Source organism: Lucilia sericata, unplaced genomic scaffold, assembly GCF_015586225.1.
Source record: "Lucilia sericata isolate MDLA Ls3-8-SP2 unplaced genomic scaffold, ASM1558622v1 Contig001363F_arrow, whole genome shotgun sequence".
Classification (NCBI taxonomy): Eukaryota; Metazoa; Arthropoda; class Insecta; order Diptera; family Calliphoridae; genus Lucilia; species Lucilia sericata.
Genome location: NW_023995307.1, coordinates 61,760 through 73,976, shown reverse-complemented (window position 1 = coordinate 73,976; position 12,217 = coordinate 61,760). Strand labels below are relative to the sequence as shown.

The 12,217-nt window shown below is 30.1% G+C and overlaps 1 non-coding gene across 1 annotated transcript; it reads left to right on the top strand.

Annotated features, from left to right (window-relative positions):
• The first annotated feature begins 10,254 nt into the window (after window positions 1–10,254).
• Trnaw-cca lies at window positions 10,255–10,326 on the top strand. The gene has a single exon. It is a non-coding gene; the product is annotated as a tRNA-Trp (tRNA).
• The last annotated feature ends 1,891 nt before the right edge of the window (window positions 10,327–12,217 follow it).

The following is a 12,217-nucleotide window of genomic DNA, read 5'->3' as shown; positions in this document are numbered from 1 at the left end:
CTGTGACACTTAGATTTTCTTTTTGAAATTTTTTAAAAATTTAATTTAATTATTATTTCCTCTAAAATGTTTAGTAAATACACAAAAAGCTTTTAATTTTTCAAACTGTTAAATTACCTAAAAGAAAAAAATACCTAAAATTGCTATTTATATATTATATATAAAAAACACTTAAAAAATGTTTATGCTAAATTCTTGCTAATTATTACAACAATTTATATATACTTCAAACACAAAAGAGAAACATAACAAAGCATACAAAAAATGTATAAGTTATACACAATCTATTATTATTTTTAATTGCAAAATAGATAATATTTACAAAATAAAAACTACAAACCGAAACTTATATAAAATATTTATATATATAAAAAAACAATAAAAAATAGTTTAAAAAGAGCTGAAACATAATCATAGGCTATCAATTTCCAGTTCCGTTCTAGATCTAGTTCTGTTCTAGTTCCGTTTTAGTTCTGTTCTAGTCTGTTCTAGTTCTAGTTCTGTTCTAGTTCTGTTCTAGTTTCTGTTCTAGTTCTGTTCTGTTCTAGTTTCTGTTCTAGTTCTGTTCTAGTTCTGTTCTAGTTCTGTTCTAGTTCTGTTCTAGTTCTGTTCTAGTTCTGTTCTAGTTCTGTTCTAGTTCTGTTCTAGTTCTGTTCTAGTTCTGTTCTAGTTCTGTTCTAGATCTGCCCTAGTTCTGTTCTAGTTCTGTTCTAGTTCTGTTCTAATTCTGTTCTAGTTCTGTTTCTAGTTCTGTTCTAGTTCTGTTCTAGTTCTGTTCTAGTTCTGTTCTAGTTTCTGTTCTAGTTCTGTTCTAGTTCTGTTCTAGTTCTGTTCTAGTTCTGTTCTAGTTCTGCTCTAGTTTTGTTCTAGTTTTGTTCTAGTTTTGTTCTAGTTCTGTTCTAGTTCTGTTCTAGTTCTGTTCTAGTTCTGTTCTAGTTCAGTTCTAGTTCAGTTCTAGTTCTGTTCTAGTTCAGTTTTAGTTCAGTTCTAGTTCAGTTCTAGTTCAGTTCTAGTTCAGTTCTAGTTCCGTTCTTGTTCAGTTCTAGTTCAGTACTAGTTCAGTTCTAGTTCAGTTCTAGTTCAGTTCTAGTTCAGTTCTAGTTCAGTTCTAGTTCAGTACTAGTTCAGTTCTAGTTCAGTTCTAGTTCAGTTCTAGTTCACTTCTAGTTCAGTTCTAGTTCAGTTCTAGTTCAGTTCTAGTTCACTTCTAGTTCAGTTCTAGTTCAGTTCTAGTTCAGTTCTAGTTCAGTTCTAGTTCAGTTCTAGTTCAGTTCTAGTTCAGTTCTAGTTCAGTTCTAGTTCAGTTCTAGTTCAGTTCTAGTTCAGTTCTAGTTCAGTTCTAGTTCAGTTCTAGTTCTAGTTCAGTTCTAGTTCAGTTCTAGTTCAGTTCTAGTTCAGTTCTAGTTCAGTTCTAGTTCAGTTCTAGTTCAGTTGTAGTTCAGTTCTAGTTCAGTTCTAGTTCAGTTCTAGTTCAGTTCTAGTTAGTTCTAGTTCAGTTCTAGTTCAGTTCAGGTTCAGGTTCTAGTTCAGTTCTAGTTCAGTTCTAGTTCAGTTCTAGTTCAGTTCTAGTTCAGTTCTAGTTCAGTTCTAGTTCAGTTCTAGTTCAGTTCTAGTTCAGTTCTAGTTCAGTTCTAGTTCAGTTCTAGTTCAGTTTAGTTCAGTTCTAGTTTCAGTTCTAGTTCAGTTCTAGTTCGTTCTAGTTCAGTTCTAGTTCAGTTCTAGTTCAGTTCTAGTTCAGTTCTAGTTCAGTTCTAGTTTCAGTTCTAGTTCAGTTCCTAGTTCAGTTCTAGTTCAGTTCTAATTCAGTTCTAGTTCAGTTCTAGTTCAGTTTAGTTCAGTTCTAGTTCAGTTCTAGTTCAGTTCTAGTTCAGTTCTAGTTCAGTTAGTAGTTCAGTTATAGTCAGTTCAGTTCTAGTTCAGTTCTAGTTCGTTCTAGTTTCAGTTCTAGTTCAGTTCTAGTTCAGTTCTAGTTCAGTTCTAGTTCAGTTCTAGTTCAGTTCTAGTTCAGTTCTAGTTCTAGTTCTAGTTCAGTTCTAGTTTAGTTCTAGTTCAGTTCTAGTTCAGTTCTAGTTCAGTCTAGTTCAGTTCTAGTTCAGTTCTAGTTCAGTTCTAGTTCAGTTCTAGTTCAGTTCTAGTTCAGTTCTAGTTCAGTTCTAGTTCAGTTCTAGTTCAGTTCTAGTTCAGTTCTAGTTCAGTTCTAGTTCAGTTGTAGTTCAGTTCTAGTTCAGTTCTAGTTCAGTTCTAGTTCAATTCTAGTTCAGTTCTAGTTCAGTTCCAGTTCAGTTCTAGTTCAGTTCTAATTCAGTTCTAGTTCAGTTCTAGTTCAGTTCTAGTTCAGTTCTAGTTCAGTTGTAGTTCAGTTCTAGTTCAGTTCTAGTTCAGTTCTAGTTTAGTTCTAGTTCAGTTCTAGTTCAGTTCTAGTTCAGTTCTAGTTCAGTTCTAGTTCAGTTCTAGTTCAGTTCTAGTTCAGTTCTAGTTCAGTTCTAGTTCAGTTCTAGTTCAGTTCTAGTTCAGTTCTAGTTCAGTTCTAGTTCAGTTTCTAGTTCAGTTCTAAGGTTCAGTTCTTAGATTCAGTTCTAGTTCAGTTCTAGTTCAGTTCTAGTTCAGTTCTAGTTCAGTTTCTAGTTCAGTTCTAGTTCAGTTCTAGTTCAGTTTCTAGTTCAGTTCTAGTTCAGTTCTAGTTCAGTTCCTAGTTCAGTTTCTAGTTCGGTTCTAGCTTCAGTTCTTGGTTCATTTCTAGTTCAGTTCTAGTTAAGTTCTAGTTAAGTTCTAGTTAAGTTCTAGTTAAGTTCTAGTAAGTCTAGTTCAGTTCTAGTTCAGTTCTAGTTCAGTTCTAGTTCAGTTCTAGTTCTAGTTCAGTTCTAGTTCTGTTCATGGTTATGTTCTAGTTCAGTTCTAGTTCTGTTCTAGTTCTGTTCTAGTTCAGTTCTAGTTCAGTTCTAGTTCAGTTCTAGTTCTAGTTCTAGTTCAGTTCTAGTTCAGTTCTAGTTCAGTTCTAGTTCAGTTCTAGTTCAGTTCTAGTTCAGTTCTAGTTCAGTTCTAGTTCAGTTCTAGTTCAGTTCTAGTTCAATTCTAGTTCTGTTCTAGTTCAGTTCTAGTTCAGTTCTAGTTCAGTTCTAGTTCAGTTCTAGTTCAGTTCTAGTTCAGTTCTAGTTCAGTTCTAGCTCAGTTCTAGCTCAGTTCTAGTTCAGTTCTAGTTCAGTTCTATTTCAGTTCTAGTTCAGTTCTAGTTCAGTTCTAGTTCAGTTCTAGTTCAGTTCTAGTTCAGTTCTAGTTCAGTTCTAGTTCAGTTCTAGTTCAGTTCTAGTTCAGTTCTAGTTCAGTTCTAGTTCTGTTCTAGTTCTGTTCTAGTTCTAGTTCTGTTCTAGTTCTGCCCTAGTTCTGTTCTAGTTCTGTTCTAGTTCTGTTCTAGTTCTGTTCTAGTTCTGTTCTAGTTCTGTTCTAGTTCTGTTCTAGTTCTGTTTTAGTTCTGTTCTAGTTCTGTTCTAGTTCTGTTCTAGTTCTGTTCTAGTTCTGTTCTAGTTCTGTTCTAGTCAGTTCTAGTTCAGTTCTCGTTCTAGTTAAAAAGCTCTTTTTAAACAAATTTCTAGGTTATCTAGGCTTTTTTAAAACACATTTAACACGTATGACTAAAATCCGTTAAAAAAAACTTCATTTAATAATTAAAAATTTTACTTAAAACTACACTATGGAAAGAAAAGTAAAACAGAATAAAATTTACTAAAAAAGAATTATAAATACATAAAAATACCAAGCATTATTTAAGAAAAAAAAAACTAGTCAAAAAACCAAATTATAAAAAAAGCTTAAAAACATAAACTCATCTCAACATTTATTTCAAAACAAGCAAACAAAAAAATATATAAACAATTTATTATATATTTAATAAAAAATAACAACAAAACAACATATTTATGTAAAACTTAGCATGAATGTAAGAGTAAAAAAGAAAAAACAAGATAAAAAACCCCGTCCTGCGTAAAACAAAAAAATAAATAATAAAAATTTAATAAATAATTTAAAACAAAATAATAAATGAAAAAACTTTACACAAAAAATATATTAATAATAATAAAAAAAAACTTATCATTTCAATTAATTTCGATTACTTTACATAATAAGTCAAAACAAAATTATAAAAATATTTAAAATAAAAACCAAAAAAAAATAAATCTTTAATATATAAATGTACTCAAGACAATTGTAATTGCAACAATAATTGTACGCTAAATATAAAAAATACAAAAAAAAAAAAAACAAAAAAATTATATTTAATAAAATACAAAAAACCAAGAAAAAACTCAAAAATTTAAAAAATGTAAAATGTTTCAAAATACCAAAAAATTAACAACAACAAAAACTTGTAAGACACTTAATTTTCCACAAAACGACAGACCGAAAACAACAACAACAACAAAAATTAGTTTAAATTTCTTAAAACCCTTTTGAACTCCATGATCTAAAAAAACCATGAAAACAAAAACCAACAACCTAAAAGTATTTGTGTTTAAATAAAATTCTTTTGAAATATTTTGCATAAATATAAAATAACATACAAACCAACAAAAAAAACTTATTGAAAATTGTGTTTTTATTTCAAATTTCAGTTCGAATTGGTTTGTACAAAATATTTAATAACATTTCAAAATCGGATCTTTAAAAATTACTTTAAGCAACACAACACACAAAAACATATGAACCCCTTCCTAATGATTCGTTTTTATTTTATAATTCTAGTTCAGTTCTTGTTTAGTTTTAGTTCAGTTCTAGTTCAGTTTGATGTTAGTTCTAGTTTAGTTTTAGTTTAGTTTAAATTCAGTTCAAGTTTAGTTAAGTTCTAGTACAGTTCTAGTTCAATTCTTGTTCTATATATTGTTCAAGTTCAGTTTGATTTAAACTGTCGTTAAGTTCTAGATTTATTGCAGCACAATTTTAGTTCAGTTCTAGTTCTGTTCTAGTCCTGTTCCAGTTCTGTTCCAGTTCTGTTCTAGTTCTGTTCTAGTTCTGTTCTAGTTCCGTTCTAGTTCCGTTCTAGTTCTGTTCTAGTTCTGTTCTAGTTCTGTTCTAGTTCCGTTCTAATTCTGTTCTAATTCTGTTCTAGTTCTGTTCTAGTTCTGTTCTAGTTCTGTTCTAGTTCTGTTCTAGTTCTGTTCTAGTTCTGTTCTAGTTCTGTTCTAGTTCTGTTCTAGTTCTGTTCTAGTTCTGTTCTAGTTCTGTTCTAGTTCTGTTCTAGTTCTGTTCTAGTTCTGTTCTAGTTCTGTTCTAGTTCTGTTCTAGTTCTGTTCTAGTTCTGTTCTAGTTCTGTTCTAGTTCTGTTCTAGTTCTGTTCTAGTTCTGTCCTAGTTCTGTTCTAGTTCTGTTCTAGTTCTGTTCAAGTTCTGTTCTAGTTCTGTTCTAGTTCTGTTCTAGTTCTGTTCTAGTTCTGTTCTAGTTCTGTTGTAGTTCTGTTCTAGTTCTGTTCTAGTTCTGTTCTAGTTCTGTTGTAGTTCTGTTGTAGTTCTGTTCTAGTTCTGTTCTAGTTCTGTTCTAGTTCTGTTCTAGTTCTGTTCTAGTTTGTTCTAGTTCTGTTCTAGTTCTGTTCTAGTTCTGTTCTAGTTCTGTTCTAGTTCTCTTCTAGTTCTGTTGTAGTTCTGTTGTAGTTCTGTTGTAGTTCTGTTCTAGTTCTGTTCTAGTTCTGTTCTAGTTCTGTTCTAGTTCTGTTCTAGTTCTGTTCTAGTTCTGTTCTAGTTCTGTTCTAGTTCTGTTCTAGTTCTGTTCTAGTTCTGTTCTAGTTCTGTTCTAGTTCTGTTCTAGTTCTGTTCTAGTTCTGTTCTAGTTCTGTTCTAGTTCTGTTCTAGTTCTGTTCTAGTTCTGTTCTAGTTCTATTCTAGTTCTGTTCTAGTTCTGTTCTAGTTCTGTTCTAGTTCTGTTCTAGTTCTGATCTTGTTCTGTTCTAGTTCTGTTCTAGTTCTGTTCTAGTTCTGTTCTAGTTCTGTTCTAGTTTAGTTCTAGTTCAGTTCTAGTTCTGTTCTAGTTCTGTTCTAGTTCTGTTGTAGCTCTGTAGTAGCTCTGTTCTAGTTCTGTTCTAGTTCTATTCTAGTTCTAGTTCTGTTCTAGTTCTGTTCTAGTTCTGTTCTAGTTCTGTTCTAGTTCTGTTTTAGTTCTGTTCTAGTTCTGTTCTAGTTCTGTTCTAGTTCTGTTCTAGTTCTGTTCTAGTTCTAGTTCTGTTCTAGTTCTGTTCTAGTTCTGTTCTAGTTCTGTTCTAGTTCTAGTTCTGTTCTAGTGTTCTAGTTCTGTTCTAGTTCTGTTCTAGTTCTGTTCTAGTTCTGCTTCTAGTTCTGTTCTAGTTCTGCTCTAGTTCTGTTCTAGTTCTGTTCTAGTTCGGTTCTAGTTCTGTTCTAGTTCTGTTCTAGTTCTATTCTAGTTCTGTTCTAGTTCTCTTCTAGTTCTGTTCTAGTTCTGTTCTAGTTCTATTCTAGTTCTGTTCTAGTTCTGTTCTAGTTCTGTTCTAGTTCTGTTCTAGTTCTGTTCTAGTTCTGTCTGTTCTAGTTCTGTTCTAGTTCTGTTCTAGTTCTGTTCTAGTTCTGTTCTAGTTCTGTTCTAGTTCTGTTCTAGTTCTGTTCTAGTTCTGTTCTATTCTGTTAGTTCTGTTCTAGTTCTGTTCTAGTCTTTTCTAGGTCTGTTCTAGTTCTGTTCTAGTTCTATTCTAGTTCTGTTCTAGTTCTGTTCTAGTTCTGTTCTAGTTCGTTCTAGTTCTGTTCTAGTTCTGTTCTAGTTCTGTTCTAGTTCTAGTTATGTTCTAGTTCTGTTCTAGTTCTGTTCTAGTTCTGTTCTAGTTCTGTTCTAGTTCTGTTCTAGTTCTAGTTCTGTTCTAGTTATGTTCTAGCTCTGTTCTAGTTCTGTTCTAGTTCTGTTCTAGTTCTGTTCTAGTTCTGTTCTAGTTCTGTTCTAGTTCTATTCTAGTTCTGTTCTAGTTCTATTCTAGTTCTGTTCTAGTTCAGTTCTTTTCTAGTTCTGTTCTACATAGTTCAGTTAGAGATTTTTGTTTTATTTGTAGATGTCATTTCAAAATCGTTGTGTTGCTGTTATAAAGTAAACCAGGACCTCTTAAAATACAAGGTAATTATTATTTATTTCTAAGATTGGTATTTACACAAAATAACCTTTTAATAAAAATAAAAAAACCTTAAAAAAAGATATAAAAAATATATAAAAACCAAAGCCACCGCACCTGCTTCATATTTACTCTTTACAAAAAAATATAAATGAAAATGCTCTATATACACTTGTTCTCCCTATAAACACTTTTTTAGCTTTAAGCCCTCTTAAAACCAAAAAACAAAGCTTATTAGTAATTATAAAAGAAAATATTATATATTAAAAAAATATAACTTCTATTTATAAATAATAAATGTTTCAGGGTGTTTTTTTCTGTTTTTTTAATAATTTAAAAATTTTCTACACAATTTTTTTAAATAACACTACTATTCCAACCAGAAAAAAGAACAATTTTAAAACCCTCATTTATCATCACCTACACAGTAGTTGTTTGTAACCAAAAATTTAAATAAAATAATAAAATAAAAATCATTAAATAAAACCAAAAAAATATATATTAAACATAAGTATTTAAATAAATAACAGATGATTTATCTTTAAGTGTAAATCATCTAAATTGTAAATAAATTTTACACTGTAAAAAACTAAAAAAAAAATTCAAATTCACCTTTGACATTTCTTTATACATACATACTTATATATACAACAACCACAATAACAAGACAGTATTTAATATATTTAAAATGACAACAACAACAACATTCTACAATTTTGAAATAAATTTATTAATTTTTTAGCTTTTTTCTTAGAAAATTTTTGGAATTTAAAAAAAATATTGAAATTTTTACTTTTCTTTAATTTTTTATATATTTCTTCATTTTTATACGTGCGCACAATAATTAATTTCGTAAACAAAAAAATATTTAATATAATTAACTAAATTATATATATAAATATTAAAAAATTAACAACCAGAAAACAACAAAAAAAAATTATTACAAATTCATTTAATCGTCATATACTTTTATATTAAAAAAACAGAACAAACAAAAAAAAGATAAAATAATAAAAAATAAATGATAAAAGAAAAACTTAAATGTAACAGCTTGCATTAAAAACTCAATAAAATGAACAAAAAAATCTGCTATAATTATGGTTATTTAGTTGTTTTTATTTAAAGGTTAGTTGCTTCAAAGGAAATTGCAAAATATCACATCGAAGCTAAAACTATAGAGAGCAACCGGTAAGTAAAGAACTCCAGACCTTAATGAACCCAAAGACCTTAGCCAAAATTCAAAGTAAGAGAAGTAAGTATGGTGAACCAGTTCTAGGTTAGTTTGAGTTCTAATTCAGTAATAGTTTAGTTCTAGTTCAGTGCTATTTCACATCTAGTTAGATCTTGTTCGGTTCTACTTCAGTTTCAGTTTAAGTTTTATTTCAATTCAGCTCTACGTTACTCTAGTTTTAATTCAGTTCTGTTCTAGTTCTGTTATATGTAGTTCTACTTCTGTTCTAGTTCTTTTCTAGTTCTGCTCTAGTTCTGTTCTATATATAATTTTGAAGGCTAGTCTATAAACTAGTCACTAGTCCAATCTATAGTCCAACGTATATTCTTGTCTATAGTGTAGTCTATAGTCTAGTCTATAGTGTAGTCTATAGTGTAGTCTATAGTGTAGTCTATAGTGTAAGTCTATAGTGTAGTCTATAGTGTAGTCTATAATGTAGTCTATAATGTAGTCTATAGTCTAGTCTATAGTCTAGCCTATAGTCTAGTCTATAGTTTAGTCTATAGTCTAGTCTATAGTCTAGTCTATAGTCTAGTCTATAGTCTAGTCTATAGTCTAGTCTATAGTCTAGTCTATAGTCTAGTCTATAGTCTAGTACTATAGTCTAGTCTAGTCTATAGTCTAGTCTATAGTCTAGTCTATAGCTAGTCTATAGTCTAGTCTATAGTCTAGTCTATAGTCTAGTCTATAGTGTAGTCTATAGTCTAGTCTATAGTCTAGTCCTATAGTCTAGTCTATAGTCTAGTCTATAGTCTAGTCTATAGTCTAGTCTATAGTCTAGTCTATAGTCTAGTCTATAGTCTAGTCTATAGTCTAGTCTATAGTCTAGTCTATAGTCTAGTCTATAGTCTAGTCTATAGTCGTCTATAGTCTAGTCTATAGTCTAGTCTATAGTCTAGTCTATAGTCTAGTCTATAGTCTAGTCTATAGTCTAGTCTATAGACTAGACTATAGTCTAGTCTATAGTCTAGTCTAGTCTATAGTCTAGTCTATAGTCTAGTCTATAGTCTAGTCTATAGTGTAGTCTATAGTCTAGTCTATAGTGTAGTCTATAGTCTAGTCTATAGTCTAGTCTATAGTCTAGTCTATAGTCTAGTCTATAGTCTAGTCTATAGTCTAGTCTATAGTCTAGTCTATAGTCTAGTCTATAGTCTAGTCTATAGTCTAGTCTATAGTCTAGTCTATAGTCTAGTCTATAGTCTAGTCTATAGTCTAGTCTATAGTCTAGTCTATAGTCTAGTCTATATAGTCTAGTCTTAGTCTAGTCTATAGTCTAGTCTATAGTCTAGTCTATAGTCTAGTCTATAGTCTAGTCTATAGTCTAGTCTATAGTCTAGTCTATAGTCTAGTCTATAGTCTAGTCTATAGTCTAGTCTATAGTCTAGTCTATAGTCTAGTCTATAGTCTAGTCTATAGTCCTAGTCTATAGTCCTAGTCTATAGTCTAGTCTATAGTCTAGTCTATAGTCTAGTCTATAGTCTAGTCTATAGTCTAGTCTATAGTCTAGTCTATAGTCTAGTCCCATAGTGTAATCGATAGTTTAGTCTAGGTTATTTGTTAAATTTTCTAAATATAAAGATATTATGATTTAATTCGATTGACGAAAATTTTAAGTTAACGGCGTTGTTAATCTTTGTCGACTTAGGTTTCTACTGACAAAATAAAATATACAACACTGTTGCCTACTTTTAGGATGACAAATTTTTCTAAGGTTGAAAACGTAAAATTCACCACGGCCGTTTTCTTTTCAACCATTTTATGATGTGGTGCCCTCTATCGAAGATTTATATGAACTCGTGGATGGAAGCTATTTGTAACATCCACAATGTAGACAATAAGAACAAAAAATACAAAAGATAATGAGTGTAAGTAAATGAAATTAACAAAAGTAACTGTAACAAAACAGAAATTTGTCTTTGGTAAAACGTATGACTCCGTGGCGCAACGGTAGCGCGTCTGACTCCAGATCAGAAGGTTGCGTGTTCAAATCACGTCGGGGTCATTGAAAACAAGTTTTTATTTATAATTTTTTATTAAACATATTGAAAGAAAATATTATAGAAAATATAATTATTTTCCAATAAAATTGTGAGCAAATTTGTTTAAATTTCTTTTAAAGAAGATTGAAATTTATATAAAAGTTTTCAGAATTTTGAAATATTTTTTGTCTTAAAATTTTAAAAATTTTATTACATTTTCAAGATTTCTATCCATAATTTGCAAGTCATTTAATTTAAAGAATTTGCCAAATAATCTTATATTAGTTTAAATATTTGCTATAATTTTCTATTCCGTTTCATTAGTTATTAAACAATCGTTGTTTTAATTTCAACTTTATCTATAATTTTATTTTGTGCTCAAGTATTTGTTAAAATAATAATTATCTATTTTCTTGATTGCAATTAATTTTCCTTAATTTTTTTTCTATTTTATAATTTTTTTCTTTTTTTATTCTTTGTATAATAAAAACTTTTAAAGTGTTTTTTAAACAATAAATCACTTGAAATGTTACAAAATAACGACAAATAATCGAAAAAATCTGTGTAAAGCTCTCAAATATCAAAAATAAAATAATTTATATAGAAAAAAGAAACAAAACAAGTGCTTTTTCAATAAATGATAAATTAAAAAAAATAAAAAATTATTGACGTAAGATTTTGTTGAACGAAAAAAATTATCTATGCAACTGTCAGACTAAGCGAACGGACAAACGGATGGACGGACGTTTGTTGTAATATAAAAACTTAAATATTATTAATAATTTTAAAGAATTAAATAAAATAAATTTATTACAAAAAACACTAAATAAATTTTAGATAAAATACTAACTCAATGATCGATGACATGCCTTTCAAAGCCATCAATAGATAGAGACAGATTGATAAAACTGACCATAAATAAAGAATGAGGGAAAATTCTAAACAAAAAATGATTTATAGAATTTAAAAAAACACATACAGAAACTTTAAATGCACTGAACTGAAATATAACAGATCTAGAAAAGAACTATAACAGAACTAGAACGGAACTACAACAGAACTAGAAAAAAACTAGAATAAAACTAGAAAAAAATAGAACAAAACTGGAACAAAACTAGAACAGAACTAGAACAGAACTAGAACAGAATTAGAACAGAACTAGAACAGAACTAGAACAGAACTAGAACAGAACTAGAACAGAACTAGAACAGAACTAGAACAGAACTAGAACAGAACTGGAACAGAACTAGAACAGAACTAGAACAGAACTAGAACAGAACTAGAACAGAACTAGAACAGAACTAGAACAGAACTAGAACAGAACTAGACAGAACTAGAACAGAACTAGAACAGAACTAGAACAGAACTAGAACAGAACTAGAACAGAACTAGAACAGAACTAGAACAGAACTAGAACAGAACTAGAACAGAACTAGAACAGAACTAGAACAGAACTAGAACAGAACTAGAACAGAACTAGAACAGAACTAGAACAGAACTAGAACAGAACTAGAACAGAACTAGAACAGAACTAGAACAGAACTAGAACAGAACTAGAACAGAACTAGAACAGAACTAGAACAGAACTAGAACAGAACTAGAACAGAACTAGAACAGAACTAGAACAGAACTAGAACATAACTAGAACAGAACTAGAACAGAACTAGAACAGAACTAGAACAGAACTAGAACAGAACTAGAACAGAACTAGAACAGAACTAGAACAGAACTAGAACAGAACTAGAACCGAACTAGAACAGAACTAGAACAGAACTAGAACAGAACTAGAACAGAACTAGAACAGAACTAGAACAGAACTAGAACAGAACTAGAACAGAACTAGAACAGAACTAGAACAGAACTAGAACAGAACTAGAACAGAACTAGAACAGAACTAGAACAGAACTAGAACCG